An 8252-nucleotide genomic window follows, 5' to 3' on the forward strand; every position below is an offset into this window, starting at 1 on the left:
TCCTGAAATTTCTTATAGAGAAAGTGTGCGGATTTCAGACTAGGCAAGCACAGCTGATGCTGAATCATTAGCCATATACCATGCCATAAAGGAAGGTAGTGAACAGGGGCGCCACCTGGCTGTCTTTTCTGACAGTCAGAGTGCCCTCTATAGACTCACTGCATTTAACCCAGAAAACATGGTATCTAAAAACATCCTACATCAAAGTTCCAGACTCTCGGAGCAGGGTATACAAGTGTCATTGTACTGGATACCCTCTCATATAGGAATACCATCATGTGAAAAAGTTGACTAATTAGTCAAATTCGCACTCTCCTGTGAAGAACCACACTATGCTATACCATTATCTCTTACTCAGATGAAAAGACGTATTAAGAGCTGTTTAAGAGATTATGAGGATCAGGTATGGGCTACAGAAAAGATGAAAAAGAATGGACATGGCACTATCTGGCATTATGAAAGTATTGCCGGGACATCATACATGGACAAGCCCTATGAAATTTATAAAGGTCTGTCACGGAGGCAACAAGTTATACTAACCAGGCTACACATAGGCTATCATTATACTATACAATATGTGCAGGATGCAGTTTTGAATGCAAAAACAGTCACATATCACCACTGTAAATTGTGCAAAAAAGCTAAATCACATAGTCTCAACCACTACTTGCTTTGCTGTACGGAAACTGCATCCTATCGATCGAACAGCACTGTACAAAGAACATCATTTGTAGATGATATTAATCTTATTATAGACACTGGTCTTGTCTTTGACATGATCAGTGACATAAAAGTTTTTTTTACCGACTAGGTAAAACATGTAAATATAGGAATACATATTTTACCTCCCTGGCCGGGACTCGAACCCGCGCTGTCAGATTGATAGACACGGTACTGAATCCACTAGACTACACGACCTGCTAAAAGAATTGTCTAACCAGACGCTTTACAAACCGTCCTGGATGTTTCCTGTGTACTCATAGCAGAGCAGTGATAGCTAGGTTTTACAGACAATTCCCGCGGGCGCTCGGCAGCAACGAAATCACAAATTCAATTCCCCAATCAGGTTACCGAGGTTATATCTATGTGAGAAAGATGATAGAATGCAGTAACGCATTTTAATATAAAAATACAAATTTTACCTCCCTCACCGGGACTCGAACCAGTGTAATGCAGCCCCTCAGGTATGTAAGATTTGTGCTTGACTAAGCCCTTTATGCAATAGAAGCTTAGCCAGTTTGGATACATGCTTGACATCTTACCCTGGCTTTTTGCAGGACATGTAAATTGTTCTGCAAATAAACTATATCAAATCATATCATGCACTGACGACGATGTATATATATATATATATATATATATATATATATATATATATATATATATATATATATATACATATATATATATATATATGTATATATATGCATAACGAATCCAAGGGAGGAAAAATGTAGGGAAGTATATATATATATATATATATATATATATATATATATGTATATATATGTATATATATATATATATATATATATATATATATATATATATATATATATATATATATATATATATATATATATATATATATATATAAATATACACACACACACACACACACACACACATATATATATATATATATATATATATATATATATATATATATATATATATATATATATATATATATATATATATATATATATATATATATGTATATATATATATATATATATATATATACATATATATACATATATATATACTTCTCTACACTTTTCCTCCCTTGGATTCGTTATGCAGATGGGAAGTATAATCACAATACTCACAAATGTATTAGAATAAGAATCAAGAAATAAAAGTAATAGATAAAGGAAAATAACAGAAGAATAGAAATTATTTTGCCGGTTTTCTGAAGTTGGAGGACGATTTTCAGGCCAACTGGCAACCTACCGAACGGTTATAGTCGGCCCTTCTGAGCAGGGCGCGTCTCACGCCGTTACACTCTACGGGAAGTGGTTCGCGCTTCTAAAACACGAATTATCACGAGGTTCTTCGAGAAATTCATCGAGCTACGGTAATCAGCGCAATAGATGATTAAAGAGGGCATGCAGACTCACTGACACTGGCGTCCATATTTGCATAATTGCATGAGTGTGGTAGTCTCAGTTCAGTTTCCGGGGACCATTCGGTGGACTACACCTGAGGTTGACATTTCACCAGAAAACGATTTCTTATGCTGAAGATAATACACCGTTGGGGTGGATTTGCATGATGGGTGCGATTGCTCCTTTTGCGAATCGAGTCCTGCGATGAATGTTTGCTTTGTGTGGCTGCGAAGTGTGTATGTGGCCGGATATTGATGTGCATTCTATCTTTGCAACTATTTATAGGGCGTTTCCCGCGGGAAGCGAACGGAAAAAAGGGACTAATTTTATTATGACGATGACAGCTCTTAACATCATAGTGCTGACGTTACAATAAGCTAACTGGGAGCTAGTCGATAGAGCCAATAGACATCACTCAGAAAGCAAACAAAATGATTAAGAAAATGCCTGGTCCCTTCAGTTCAATAAGCATAAAAAATAAAGGAATTACAGAGCAATGAATCCCCAATTTTTAGCATGAGAAAGGAACTCAAGCGAAATATTTCCAAATCATGGGATAGTATTTTCTGGGATAAACTTTTTAACGAATGTTACATACTTGACCCAAATATATTCCTTAGAGATACATGATCTAATAAAGAAATATATCATTTTTTTCTCTAGTTAATATAGTCAATATTTCGACACCATTTTAGAAGAGAGACAAATCTGCAATGGTTTTCCGGTTTTTGTCATTATTTTGCCGAGTATATTCAATGATCTTCATAATGGTTTCGCTTTATCATCGATTGCAACTAAATGTCTCGGAGATGCACAGATTGCACATTTCATCCTTTGCCGTTGTGTTGAGATGGTACCAGGTAAAAAAGAAAAGAAAAGAAAAAAAAGTGTTATCTTCTTGTCATCTTGAACATATATTGAGTCATATATTGAATATATATTGAGTTGAACATATATTGAGAATATACATTGAATATATATTGAATAAATACCGAATATATATCCCTCAAAAAAACACATGAATGGTTCCAATTACCTCGACCTTGACCCCAAATCGGTCCTGAAACGATCAAACGCTGATTACTAAACTTCGACTTTTCTTCTGCAGTTGCAAATGAGCCAATGCTATTTGTACGGCTTCTGAGTTTATAGACTAGGGGGGTGGGCAGTCCTTGCACGCTCGCTTTACCTTGCACGTGAGGGGATTTTATTATGACATATCACGTGCCTATCAGAAGAGGAAAATAATAGGAATGATGCTGAGAATAATGACATTAATTGTAATGACAATAAGGGTATTGATGATGACAGTGATGGTAGTGATAATAGTTATAGTAATGATGATCATGATAGTGATGATATATTACGTTTTCTCATAATAATAATACTGTTACGCCGGCCACCTCGTCTATCTGCCACCAACACGAGGCAGGCTAGGCAGACGGCGTGATAACCACAGGGTCGTGAACACAGAACAGCTCCAAGAGGCACCGAACACCACAGCGTCCCAGAACACCACGAGGGGCCACACCACGTGGCAAGGCAGGGCACGAAATAAACACACAATAACCGTCTTTCCTTTATTTACACTAGTTATTTACCCGTACACTTTTCTATAGGCACCATACAGGGGGATAAGGAGCACATCACACAGCACAATACAGCTATAATAACAGGGCAACACAAAGTATATCAGGTCACAAGGGTCACACGCGAGGTCTTCCCAGGGGCAGCAGCTAACTGCGTCTGTCCTGGCCTCGTTCCTTCCGCGCCGCTTGCCCAGACATTACGTCATGTTTGTCCAGCTTACATCATTTTATTAGGAACACATGTTTCGCACAGAGACAAAGACCCACTGGCGTAGCACTATCCCCCCCTATCAAGCAGACGACCCGTCTGCTCTGACATGCCTAAACATGAAATAAACAACAGAAAACATAAAGAAATTCATTCCTCAAAAACAAATAAAATTCTTTCAAAACAAAAGAAAACGTAATGGTAATCAGGTCTCAGAAATAACACAAAAATCTTTTATCTAACGCGGCTTTCTTCGCTCTCGCCGGGGTTGCCACAGTGGTGTGGGCAGCGGTTCTTTCGCATCGCCCTCACCGTCCAAATGCTCGTCCTCATCTCGGTCAGCGTCTGCCACGTCCTCATCCTGGGCTCCAACAAGACTCCACCCGACTGCTATGCCGTCAGCCAGCTGCAGGTTTTCAATGGGCTCCAGAATGCTTTCCACTCCATGCATCTCTCTCGACAGTTGACACCGGATCCTAGACTCTGTCCTGGGGGCAAGGTGCAGTCGCTCAGCCGTAACTACCTCTGCACAGCCAACCTTCGGAAGCAAGGACACATCATCACCGTGCATCCTCACCAGCTTCCGTCCAAGGTCGACACACGCCTTACTCTGCGTCAGGTAGTCAAGGCCCAGCAAGCATGGCTCGTCCGATCAGCGACATACATCAGCAGCCGCTGCACCGCGCTGCCCACGCCGATACGAGCCTCCACTTGCCCCTTGAGCTGCACACAATGCCCCATGACACCACACAGTCTCTGTGGTGCGTCTGGAAGTCGCGTAGTGGCCAAACATATCAGGCCGCACTAGGGTCTTCTCAGCCCCAGTGTCCACTGTCAGGCAGCATGGGTTCCCATCTACTGAGTCCTCCACCTGCATCGAGCTGGTTGTCGACGGCAGCTACTCAAGTCGGGGTCCAGGAACCGAGGACGGCTGGGTTTCGGCCCCCTTCTCCAGCCTGTCCGAGTTTTCCGCATGTACCACTTCCTTAGCCTTGGGACAGGCACTGCGTCTGTGCCCTTCTTCGCCACAGCCCCAACACGAGCCGTGGAATCTGTACGGGCTCACCCTCCTCGACACTCCCTTCATTTTCACTTTCCGGCCCCAGAGATCACGGCGGTTCTGGGCGGCCGGCTCTAGGCCACTGGTTCCCTTCAGGAAGGCCTCGAACTCCAAGGCCCTCGCCAGCGCCACCTGCAGGTCCTCCGGGTGTGCCTGCTTGACGTAGATTTGCAGCTGCTGGTCCTGCAAAGCGTCGACAAAGAAATCGCGGGCCAGTACCACAATCATCTCTTCTGCAGCCGTAGGGTACGACCTCCTTACCAGCGCCTCCACGTCCTGCGCCAGCTGGGATAGGGTCTCTCCACGCTCACGAGTCCGCTTTTTCAAGCGGGCCCGATATACCTCGGCCTGGTGTTGATGGCCGAAACGGCGTTTTAAAGCCTCCGCCACGCTGGTGTAAGAGGCGTGTTGAGGCGGCGGCAGATGGCTCAACACTTCCACCGCGGGACCCCGTAGCGCTGTTACCAGCTGCAGTGCCTTTTCTTCTTGGCTCCAGCCCTGGGCAGAAGCCAGCATTTCAAATTGGGCGACATATGCCTCCCAGGCCACCTTCCCGTCGTATTCCGCCAGTTTACGCCTCACAGAATGTCTGGAGGCCGAGGGGCTGCGGGGTGGAGAACGCGTGCCGTGAACTAACACGCCCGGAGGGGAAGGAGGGGGTGAGGGAGGCAACGAGGCGGGTTGACCGGGTCCGAGTTTGCCGCCACCTGTACCCAAGGGAGCGGTTCCGATGGGTCCCCAGCCTCCTGCAGCGGCCACCGGCTCCGACACGACGCTGCGAGGCCCGGGGGTTCCCTGCCACGGACCCCAGGCAGACCCCAGTAAATCTGACACTCTGGCATCTGTTGCCAGAACCTCGTCTGCCTTCTCCGCGTGCGACGTTGCTACCTCGTGACGCCGCCTTTCTGCCTTCACCTCCTCCCTCAGGCCCTGAACCTCGCCTTTCAGAGTCTGCACCTCCTCCAGCAGTTCACTCTTCACGCTGTTGCAGGCCTTGTCGGTGTACTGCTGCGTTTCCATCTTTACAGATGCGAGATTGCTCTGTAGCACCTCAACAAGATGGCAGAACTGTTCCTCTGCCTTCCTTGCCTGCATCTCGACGAGGTGCTGCGCCTGCTCCTCTGCTTTCCTTGCCTGCATCTCGACGAGATGCTGCGCCTGCTCCTCTGCTTTCCTTGCCTGCATCTCGACGAGGTGCTGCGCCTGCTCGCGTGCCCTCTGTGCCTGCTCTTCTGCCTTTTGTGCCTGCTCTTCTACTCTCTGTGCCTGCTCGTCTGCCCTTTGTTCCTGCTCACGAGCCCTTTGTTCCTGCTCACGAGCCCTCTGTGCCATTTCCTCCCTCATACCGGCCAGCATGGCAGTGATCAGGTCCATCTGGCTCGGCTTCACCTCACTCGTGCCTGCCTCCTCTCCCTCATGGCTGCCGCCATATTTGGACGCCATGATAAATCGGCGCGTCTTACTGTTCAAATATCACAGATCCCACTTCTGACACCAATGTTACGCCGGCCACCTCGTCTATCTGCCACCAACACGAGGCAGGCTAGGCAGACGGCGTGATAACCACAGGGTCGTGAACACAGAACAGCTCCAAGAGGCACCGAACACCACAGCGTCCCAGAACACCACGAGGGGCCACACCACGTGGCAAGGCAGGGCACGAAATAAACACACAATAACCGTCTTTCCTTTATTTACACTAGTTATTTACCCGTACACTTTTCTATAGGCACCATACAGGGGGATAAGGAGCACATCACACAGCACAATACAGCTATAATAACAGGGCAACACAAAGTATATCAGGTCACAAGGGTCACACGCGAGGTCTTCCCAGGGGCAGCAGCTAACTGCGTCTGTCCTGGCCTCGTTCCTTCCGCGCCGCTTGCCCAGACATTACGTCATGTTTGTCCAGCTTACATCATTTTATTAGGAACACATGTTTCGCACAGAGACAAAGACCCACTGGCGTAGCAATACTAACGAAAATGTAAATAATGATGATTATGGTGATGATAATAATGAGGATAGTAATGATGATAATAATGATGATGATGATAATGATGATAATAATGAGGATGATAATGATGATAATGATGATAATCAACATAAGAAAATGGAAAAGGGGAGGAAAGAAAGTCGTATTACAATTTATATGACATGTTCTATATAATATATCACTTAATGATGAGTACATAACACACAGGATTTTGTATCATGAAGGGGCAGCTAGGTTTGATTTAAAATAATACATTTTGTTTACATATTTATAGTACCAAAAGGAAAAAAATCTTAGCTGACAATTACACATTTGGAGAATATGGTTACGATCGGATGTGCTTACCATTTTAGAGAAGTCTACCCATAAAATAACGGTTTATTTTCTTTGGTAAAGATATTTGAGTGTCACACCATTTTTAAGGGAAAACTAATGTAAAAACAAACATTTTTTTTTTATGATATTTAACTTCCCTCCTATGTTCTTTTTATAACGTTATATTTCTTAAAAATATCCTGAATTTTTGTTATCTTATATCCCTCTCTTTTCTTAGTCATAATTCAAATTTCTAGCAAGTCTCAAACATATGTTAGATTATCATTTAATTTTAAAACACGATTACATGCCAATGTGTTCCTGGAAATTAAAATGAGTATTTGTAAATCTAAACGGTGACTTCCTGTCTGGACCAGAAATTCTTTCATAACAATTAAACAAATTAGATATGTAAACATTATGTTTATTTTTACTTTAGAATGACTAGGGAATAATGATTTCTATATAACTAGCGTGCGTTTCAAGTCTCTTTCTAGTTCTTCTCTGTCTATCTATCTATATGTATCATAAAAGTCCATATTCCGTCGGGCATAGGGCTGTTAAAGTAAATAAGCCTAAATAACAACACAGCAACAATGATGATGATGGTATTATGATACTAGTAATGTCAATAATTATCTTAATAATGATAATAACACTAATAACGATTATAATGAAGCTCTAGAAATAAACACACACACAATGTAAATATTCACATATGAATTAATCAAGACAAATGCTTATGCTGTCAAACAGCGTAGCACTGACACTGAATTAAGTAGCATTTTTGGCATATCGATCCTAAATGTTTTCCCGCAATTAGGCATTACTGAATTGCATAACTATCTAAATATTTTGCTCACAGAGTTGCCAGATACCCTAGAACATATCTTTATTCAGTTTTCTTTCGCATTGCCACTGAAAATCCTTTGTAATTGCCACATGGATCACATTCTTGGCGATGCCACAG

This window comes from Penaeus japonicus, unplaced genomic scaffold, assembly GCF_977035675.1.
Source record: "Penaeus japonicus unplaced genomic scaffold, GWHDUDI00000001_assembly GWHDUDI00000040, whole genome shotgun sequence".
NCBI classification, from domain to species: Eukaryota; Metazoa; Arthropoda; class Malacostraca; order Decapoda; family Penaeidae; genus Penaeus; species Penaeus japonicus.